This window comes from Nicotiana sylvestris, chromosome 4 (assembly GCF_000393655.2).
Source record: "Nicotiana sylvestris chromosome 4, ASM39365v2, whole genome shotgun sequence".
In the NCBI taxonomy this organism is placed as follows: domain Eukaryota; kingdom Viridiplantae; phylum Streptophyta; class Magnoliopsida; order Solanales; family Solanaceae; genus Nicotiana; species Nicotiana sylvestris.
The window spans coordinates 23,404,755-23,414,591 of record NC_091060.1 but is presented as its reverse complement, the minus strand read 5'-3'; positions in this window follow the sequence as shown (position 1 = coordinate 23,414,591).

Below are 9,837 nucleotides of genomic sequence, written 5' to 3'. Positions count from 1 at the left end.
GTTCTTTTCTGATCACCGGTGGCCTGCGTTGGATACACTCCCGCTTTGATGTACTCTTTGATATCATGGAACCATGGCTCTCCATCGATTTCCTCTTCTATCACATTGCAGTAAGCATGCTGATCACGGACTTGAATCTGCAATGGATCAACATAGGCCTTATCTGGATGGTGCAACATTGACGCCAAAGTAGCCAAAGCGTCAGCAACCTCATTATGAATCCTTGGAATGTGTCTGAATTCTATGGCCTGAAAACGCTGGCAAAGCTCATGCAGACACTGCCGATACGGTATAAGCTTCAAGTCCCGTGTTTCCCATTCCCCTTGAATCTGGTGTACCAGTAAGTCCGAGTCACCCATGACCAAGACTTCCCGTACACCCATATCCACAGCTAATCTCAATCCCAATATACACGCCTCATATTCTGCCATGTTGTTTGTACAGTAGAAACGAAGCCGAGCTGTAACGGGGTAATGCTGACCTGTTTCCGAAATAAGTACCGCACCTATTCCTACGCCTTTCATATTGGCAGCCCCATCAAAGAAAAGTTTCCATCCCAACTTCTTAGCTTGTTCTAATTCATCAATGTGCATTACCTCTTCATCAGGGAAATAAGTTTTCAAAGGCTCATAATCTTCATCAACGGGGTTCTCAGCCAAGTGATCGGCTAATGCCTGTGCTTTCATGGCAGTCCATGTTACATAGACAATGTCGAACTCTGTAAGTAAGATCTGCCACTTTGCAAGCCTTCCTGTGGGCATGGGTTTCTGAAAAATATACTTCAACGGGTCCAAGCGAGATATAAGGTAAGTAGTGTAAGATGACAAGTAATGTTTCAATTTCTGTTCCACCCAAGTTAGGGCACAACATGTCTTTTCCAGATGAGTATACTTGACCTCGTAAGATGTGAACTTCTTACTGAGATAGTAGATAGCCTGCTCCTTTCTGCCCGTAACATCATGCTGCCCCAGTACACAACCGAATGAACTGTCCACAACTGTCAGATATAGAATCAAAGGCCTCTCTGGTTCTGGTGGGACCAACACGGGTGGGTTTGACAAATACCCCTTTATCTTATCAAAAGCCTCCTGGCATTCATCAGTCCATTTGACCGCGGCATCTTTCTTTAACAATTTGAAAATTGGTTCACACGTTGCCGTGAGCTGAGCAATGAACCTGCTGATATAGTTCAGTCTTCCCAACAAACTCATCACCTCGGTTTTGTTTCTTGGAGGTGGCAACTCCTGAATAGCTTTGATCTTTGACGGGTCTAATTCAATACCCCTCCGGCTAACTATAAATCCCAACAACTTCCCAGATGGCACCCCGAAAGCACATTTCGCAGGATTGAGCTTAAGATTGTACCTGCGAAGCCTTTGAAAGAATTTTCTCAAATCTCTGACATGGTCGGATTGCTGTCTAGACTTCACGATCACATCATCCACGTATACCTCGATTTCTTTATGTATCATATCATGGAAGATAGTTGTCATGGCCCTCATATAAGTTGCCCCAGCATTTTTCAAACCAAACGGCATGACCCGATAACAATACGTTCCCCACGGCGTGATGAATGCCGTCTTTTCTGCATCTTCCTTGTCCATTAGAATCTGATGATAACCCGCATAACAATCCACAAAAGAGCCAATATCATGTTTGGCACAATTGTCGATCAGTATATGGATGTTGGGCAGTGGGAAATTATCTTTTGGGCTTGCCTTGTTAAGGTCTCGATAATCGACGCACACCCTGGTCTTGCCATCTTTCTTTGGCACAGGCACGACATTGGCTAACCAAGTGGGGTACCGTGTAACCTGAATGACCCTTGCCTCAAACTGCTTGGTGATCTCTTCTTTGATCTTCACACTTATGTCTGTTTTGAACTTTCTCAACTTCTGCTTGACAGGGAGGAGTGCTGGATCAGTGGGCAATTTATGAACCACCAAATCGGTGCTTAGACCCGGCATATCATCATATGACCATGCAAAAACGTCTTTGTACTCATGCAATACTTTAATTATATCCTCCTTGAGTTGTGGCTCCAAATGAACACTTATTTTAGTTTTCCGTACATTCTCTTGGTCCCCTAGATTAACTGCTTCTGTGTCATTTAGGTTAGGTTTGGGTTTTTCTTCAAAGTGACTTAATTCTTTACTAATTTCCTCATAAGCTTCATCATTGTTACAATCCACCCCATCATCACACTCGATCTCTTGTATTATTACTTCTGAACTAGATTGGATTTTAAAACTGGGCCGAAGATTCCTCATGCATGTCATGTCATTGATATCAGCATAAAAAGAACTGTACAAAGAAAAGAAAAGAAAATGGAAAGAGAATTAGGGACGAAGAAAATTGCATTTCATTAAACGTAAAGACAACAAGGTTTTAACTCATCCAAACGGACGGAACATAACAACTGGATTACAAACCCTGGAATAATCCAGGTGACAAAAAGGAAAACAAAACCCACTACCACGACTCCCTCCGAACTGGAAGAGGAGTAGCTTCCCAATTGTTGATGTTAGCACGTGGTCCGATGTACTGTATGTCTGCTCTGCTTGACCCTTCCCCGGCCTCAACCATGTTTACTTCAGCAAATACTTTCTCAAACACCTTATCCAAATTCCCATCCGCCTCAATTAACGAACCTGACATCTTTGCCAATGATTGTTTCTTAATACTCGGTCTGACGAAGGACCTGGACAATCGAGGAATTGGTTTAGGGAGCACCCAAGCTTTCTTCTTCAATTTACGGGCCTTTCTGACATCTGCCGCTGTTGGTTTGAACCCTAACCCGAAGGTGTCCAGATTTTTGGGCAAAGACACAGGTTGAGTAATGCCCTGCAGTTCAACCCCCAAACCTTTCCCGGGCACGAACCCATTATTCAGCATTTCTGACACTACCATGACGGTCGCAGCTGACATCCTGGGACATGGCATGCTTTTACCCTCAGGCACCCTGCTCACCGGAACCGTGTCGAGGATCTGATACACCCATGGCCCCTTATCATCTTCGATCTCTATAAAGGGTACAATGGCATCATTCATGGCGCATGTGGGATCTTCCCCATGTAACACAATTTCTTGTCTGTCCCACTCGAATTTGATCATTTGGTGCAGTGTGGAGGGCACGGCTTTTGCCGCATGAATCCACGGTCGACCCAACAAAAGATTATAGGATACTGCAGCATCCAACACCTGAAATTCCATCGTGAACTCGACTGGGCCAATAGTCAATTCGAGTACAATATCCCCTACCGTGTTTGTTCCCCCTCCATCGAACCCTCGAACACAAATGCTATTTTTGCGGATTCTATCCTCATCAATCTTTAACTTGTTCAATGTGGATAACGTGCAAATATTAGCGCTCGACCCGTTATCGATTAGTGCCCGAGTAACCATTGAACCTTCACATTTGACCGTCAAATAGAGAGCCTTGTTGTGTTCTGTGCCTTCCATAGGCAATTCATCATCAGAAAATGCTACCCTGTTCACTTCAAAGATCTTGTTGGCAATTGTCTCTAAATGGTTTACTGAAATTTTGTCAGGCACATGAGCCTCATTTAATATCTTCATTAAAGCTCGGCAATGCTCATCATAGTGAATTAATAATGACAACAACGAGATTTGGGCCGGTGTTTGTCTCAGTTGCTCAACAATGGAATAATCTTGTCCTTTCATCTTTTTCAGAAACTCTTCTGCCTCTTCTTCCGTTACAGCTTTTTTAACTAGCACCAGATTGTCTTTTGCGCCCTTAGCTTTTCTCAACTCTTCGGGGGCGAAGCAACGTCCCGACTGGGTCAGTCCCTGTGCTTCACAACTTTCTTCCTCAATTTCCTTTCCTTTGTATGTCACCACTACCTTGTCATACTTCCAGGGTACGGCTTTGCTATCAACCATGGGTAACTGGACTACCGGTTTTATGACAACCGGTTCTACATAGGCTCCCTTCACAACCACCACGGGCGCGGATACTGACCTTGGTACCACTATCTTGACTGGCTGCTGCTTTTTCTCGGCCGCAAATGGTCCCTCTCCCATTACTATCACTGGCTTGTCTTTTATTGCTTTTAACTGAACCACTGGCCTTGCACTCACTGTCTTATCTTTGGTTTCCGTAGAACGAATCACCATAACCACCTACGAAGGTTTCTTAGGCTCTGCCCCCTTATGTATCAGTTCGATCATGTTGGCCTCATAATGCGCTGGTAACAGATTTTGATTGATGTTCGGGGCCTCTGGAGCCTGTACCTCAATACGGCGATTATCAATGAGCTCTTGGATTGCGTTTTTCAACTTCCAACATTTTTCAGTATCGTGCCCCGGCATCCCTGAGCAATACTCGCAGCTAACAGAGTGGTCCAGGTTTCTGGGAAGAGGATTTGGTGCTTTGGATTCAACTGGGGTCAGCATCCCCAACTGTTTCAATCTGTGGAAAAGAGAAGTGTAAGATTCTCCCAGCGGAGTAAATGTTTTTTTGTTTGGGGCCTTCTCATTTCTAAAAGCTTGGTTTGGGCGGAAGCTGGTTCCTGGTCTGTTAGCCCTGGGAGGTGGATAGGTGTTTTGTGGGTGTGGCTGTGTATTTTGGGGACTTGGTGTACGCCATTGCGAGTGCACTGGGGGTTGAGTGTAGGTCTGGGCGTGGTGAATAGAAAAGTGTGGTTCTGGTGGTGGATAATAGTGTTGCGGTGGACCATATGGGGTATATTGATAGTTTGGGTGGTGGGGTCTGGGTTGGTTGTAGTAGAGTGGACGATTATTGTGCCTGGACCAAATATTAGTTTCAACTGTAGCAACTTCTTCTTTCTTCTTCTTCCCCAGCACACCACCAGTACCGCTTTGGATGGCCTGGGTGGTTGCTTTCAACGCCGAGTAGCTCAAGATCTTGTTAGATTTCAATCCTTCTTCAATCATGGCTCCCATCTTTACCACTTCATTAAACGACTTCCCGACAGATGTCACTAGATGACCAAAATAGGTAGGTTCCAATGTTTGCAAGAAGTAATCTACCATCTCACTCTCCCGCATGGGAGGATCAACCCTTGCAGCTTGTTCCCTCCAGCGGAAACCAAACTCTCTAAAACTTTCCCCAGGCTTCTTTTCTAGTTTCAACAATGACAGACGATCAGGGACTATTTCGAGGTTATATTGAAAATGGCCGATGAATGCCTGGGCCAAATCATCCCATGTATACCATCGGCCGGGGTCTTGCCTCGTGTACCATTCTAGCGCTGACCCGCTCAGGCTTTGCCCGAAATATGCTATCAACAACTCATCAAAAGGGCACAAATCTTTGTATGCGACACTAACTTGGTTTCCTAAACCATGCATGTTCCTGAAGGATTGCTCCAGGCTTTTAACTTTACGAATCACCTCCTCTTGTTCTGCATTCTTAACCGGTTTCTCAACTTCTCCCGGGATTTCAAAATGGGGAGAGTAGGTATATGGCTCAGGTGCTTTGAAAGTGGGTTCGGGAGGGTAATATTGGGTGTCGTGAGCTTGGAATAGCGGCTCACTGGATGATCTATGTAGTGGAGCTGGGGGAGGTGCCACAAAGACGGGAACCATGGGTGGTGGAGGGTTTTGTTTGGAGGGTGGAGCTGGGGGAGCGTATGACGTGGTACCATAACCCTGGGCCTGATAAGGGAAAGCTGAAGATGCGTGGGGAGTGGTAGGCTCCTGAGCTTGAGCCAAGGGTGGGATGTAAGATGGGTTGGCAGGATATAGTGGTGCTGGGTGTCCCTGTGACCATGCCTGATGCATTTCAGCCATTTGTGCTTTTAATTTCCTCATCTCTTCTTTCATAGCACCCACATCTGTTACCTCAACCTCATTCGAAGGGTCTACGATGCTGATTTCTGAATCCTGCCCTGTCATTTTTACTTGATCTTTCGACCGGGTGTTGTATGGATGAGTTGCCAGAATTTCCAATCAATTAACCACCTGCCTGATATCACACATTTAGACAACCATTTTGTTAGCGATTAGGTCTTAACAGATTTAACAACCACACGTTGGCATGAATGCACTTATACAGTTATTCCTTTCTATTATGCGTTTGCCCGATTGCATGCGTCATCCCGGCATGCTTATTTGTCCTTTTTAAAGTACTTTGGGAACCCCTGTATTTTATTTTATTTTTTCTATTTTCTTTTTTTTTTTTTTAATGGCGGCCGAATCTTATGTGGATTGCCTACGTATCACGTCCCCGCGTGAATCAGACCGGGCGTAGTTCTGCCGCAAAGTAAAGACACACAAAATTCTTTTGGAATCATTTAATTCGTCAAAATTTTTACTATTACAAATTACTTCAACAAGGAACAACAATAGTACAGATTCCAAAGTTTTTAAACCGACTTGATTAAAAGAGAAAGACAACAGCATATGGGAGGACAAACAAGACAACTAAACAAGACTCGAAAAAGATTAATATTCCAACTTAGGGGTCCGCGAGGCATCATTTGGCCTTTCCGCGGCTCTTGGTGTAAGGTCTTTCTGCAAGCTCTTCAACTCATTCATGATCCGGTGGACGCAGCCCATGATGGAAACAAGGAGGGTTTTCCGAGGTATTTGCTCACATGCTAGGCATCTCATGTAGATGTAGTGCCCAATCTCATCAATTCTTCCTCGAATGTTGTCCCTTTCAACGAACAATTGCTCTATTTGCCGGTTCTTTAATCCCAGTGCTTGAGCATTGTCGGCAAGTTGATCCTAGAACATCTCTATTTGTCTTTCCATTCTGGTCATCGCATCGTAACAACGTCTTCTGTCGGCCTGGGCATCTCGTGCTTGTTTGAAGATCCGTTCCTGAAGCGTGGAGTTTGTTTTCCTCAGTATCCCGATGCTCATTTTATAATCCCTTATGACTTGTTGCAGACGCTGCCTCCAGTCCATTGTACCTTTTGCCCATCTGACCTTCATCCTTGCTATGCAAGCTTCTGATTGCTCCAACTCTTCTCGGATTTGGCTAACCTGATTTCTCAAATCTGCTATCAATCTTTCGTTGGAGCGACGTTTCTATCGGTCAAATTTGTCTGACAGCTCACACACAATTGATCATAAATGACACAAGTCACCAATTTTAATCCCGAATCGAGGAAAAGAATGACTCTGTATTACAGTCCGCGAACCAGAAATCCGGATAAGGAATTCTGTTAACCCGGGAGAAGGTGTTAGGCATTCCCGAGTTCCGTGGTTCTAGCACGGTCGCTCAACTGTTATATTCGGCTTGATTATCTGATTTTATACAAATATGAACTTATGTGCAAATTTTATCTTTTTACCGCTTTCATAATTGTTATTATTATTTTTACAAGAATGTGAACATCGTTTAAAAACATGTCTTTGGATTGCGTCACATAAAATGCACCCGCGATCCGGAACGTATTTTTATTCAATGTTTTGGGATTTGGATTTGGATCGCATAAATGCGCACCCGTGTTTAGGAATGTATTATTATTAAAATCGTGCCTAAAGCGATTAGCGTATTATTATTTCTGGGTAAGACCGTGGAATTCACTAAACAGTCCATCCCGAATTCTAAATATTCAATTAAACATTTATTGAGGGCCCCGCAATTGGTGCATTTTATTGGGCGACGCTCATCTCATTTTATTTTTTTAAAAGGACAGTCCTAAAATGCCTACATTTTTCTCTTATTAAATTTGTCTCTACAAAATAAAAGAGAAAATATCTTAATTTATTTACATGCTACTACCTAGTTATATTATACTAGGTATGTTCTCAGTTTGTCAAATAAAAAAAAAACTTAGCAATCTAATTTTAACCCTAGACCATTTACATGCTAAAATTAACCAATATTATTTAACTAAACAATATTCCTACCAAGTTCCTAAATGGCCTATTCGTTTGATTTTTTTTTGACTAGGCGGAGTTACTACACCATTTATTTATTTATTAGGCAATATATAGATAGTTCATCCGTTAAGCTATCGTCGGATGTTCCACTGTATATATTAAATAGCAACATGATTCTGATTTTTTGCAAGCTAAATAATTTGTACATACAAATAAAATTCATAATATAATTAAAGCAAATTTAGAATTTCAACTCTTCATTTTTCGTATTCATGCTTCATATTTCGGATTACAATAACCAGTGTGTCAGTTGTGTACCTGATATTGGAAGCAAAAGAAAGTGAAGATGAGAATCAGCAGCAGTAATAACAATACAGCAACAACAGTCCAGCAACAGTAACAACCACCCACGTAGTTCGGGCAATCATGAATAAAGTAAATAAACTAACCCCTTTTTTTATTATTTTTATTTATTTTTGAAAGAAAGACTTATAAAGCAGTTTTCTTTTCTTTTTTTGTCTTTTTTTGAATTTTGAAAGAGAAAATTCTAAAGAAGAAAGAAAATATTTTTTGGAATTTTATTTTCAATGAAAGAAATGCTTCTAAATATTTTTTGAATTTTGACTTTTCTTTTCAATTTTGAAAGAAGAATGAAAATATTTTCGGATTTTTTGGAAGAAATTAAAAGAAAATATTTTTTTTTATTTTTTTTAAAAACAATTAAAAAGACTTTCTAACGACATCAATAATGGAAAATATTTTTTGGATTTTTCTCAAAAATTGGGGGTCTGAAAAAACTTTTCTAGAAAGGAAATAAAAAAATACTTTTTGGATATATATATATATTGCAAAAAATAATAAAACCACGTTCACGCAAAACTCTTTTTATTTTCTTTTTTGGCATTTCATAAACAAATAAAAAAACATTTTAAAAACAAGACTTTTTTTTTCATTTTTCATGGCGAGACAAACTATTTTTTCTATTTTTTTTTTCCTGAAAAACAAGAGAGAACGACTTTTTTTTTCTATTTATTTTTCCTTTGCTTTTAATAAAACAAACTAATAAGACGCTTTTGTTTTTCATTTTCTCAAAATTTTGGTAGAGTTTTGACAGTATTTGGGTATTGGTTTTTTCAAAAATAAACAATCAATTCCCTAACCGCTATTTTTTTTTTCAATTTCAAAATATTATTCTTGATATTCACAAGTCAGTCAACACACAAGTCTGAATCAAATAAATGCGCAAGCAGTAGCAAGTAAGATGCATCAAGATGGTCATTTTCATTTTTGGGTACACCTGTCCTAGACAGACCCAACCCCTGTGTTGAGCCTCCAAAGCCACATGCACGTGATGCAAACAAACGTTCGTACTAGGGATCCAACATGAAGTTGAGTTATTCTAGGTTCATAACCTGGGTATTTGTTCTAGACTGTGTACCCGAGCCGACAACTCGAGTCGAGGAGGGGGCTACGTACCCTGGGTATTTCATTTTTGTATTATTTATATTTATTTATTTTTTAGCGAGATCCTCCCTTATTTTATGAATACCCTTTAATGACTACATCTTTATTATTACTAATTTTGTCAATAATTATGAAGTCAATCTCTACATACTTAAAAATAACATATTAATTACTAATTTAAAACAAATATTAATGGAAAGTAATATTACTAAAATTATAATTACAAACAACATGGAATTGTCAAAAAATAAAAATAAAAACTAATTATCCCGTAGTTGGATTAAAATTCATATTGTTAGTATGACTTAAGCTTATTGAAATTAATTATTTACAAATACTGAAAATTGAAAAAAACAATTTGATTACTAAACCATATTTCTAAAAATTAAACAATTTAACCTTAACTAACCTTGTTTTAATTCACATCATGTCCTAATACTTGATTCACAAACTAATTCATGTTTTAACTGAAATTAACTACATGATTCCGATTAACTTAACGTTGACAAAAAAAAACCTTATGAATAAGGAACTTAGTCAATTTTTGCCAAA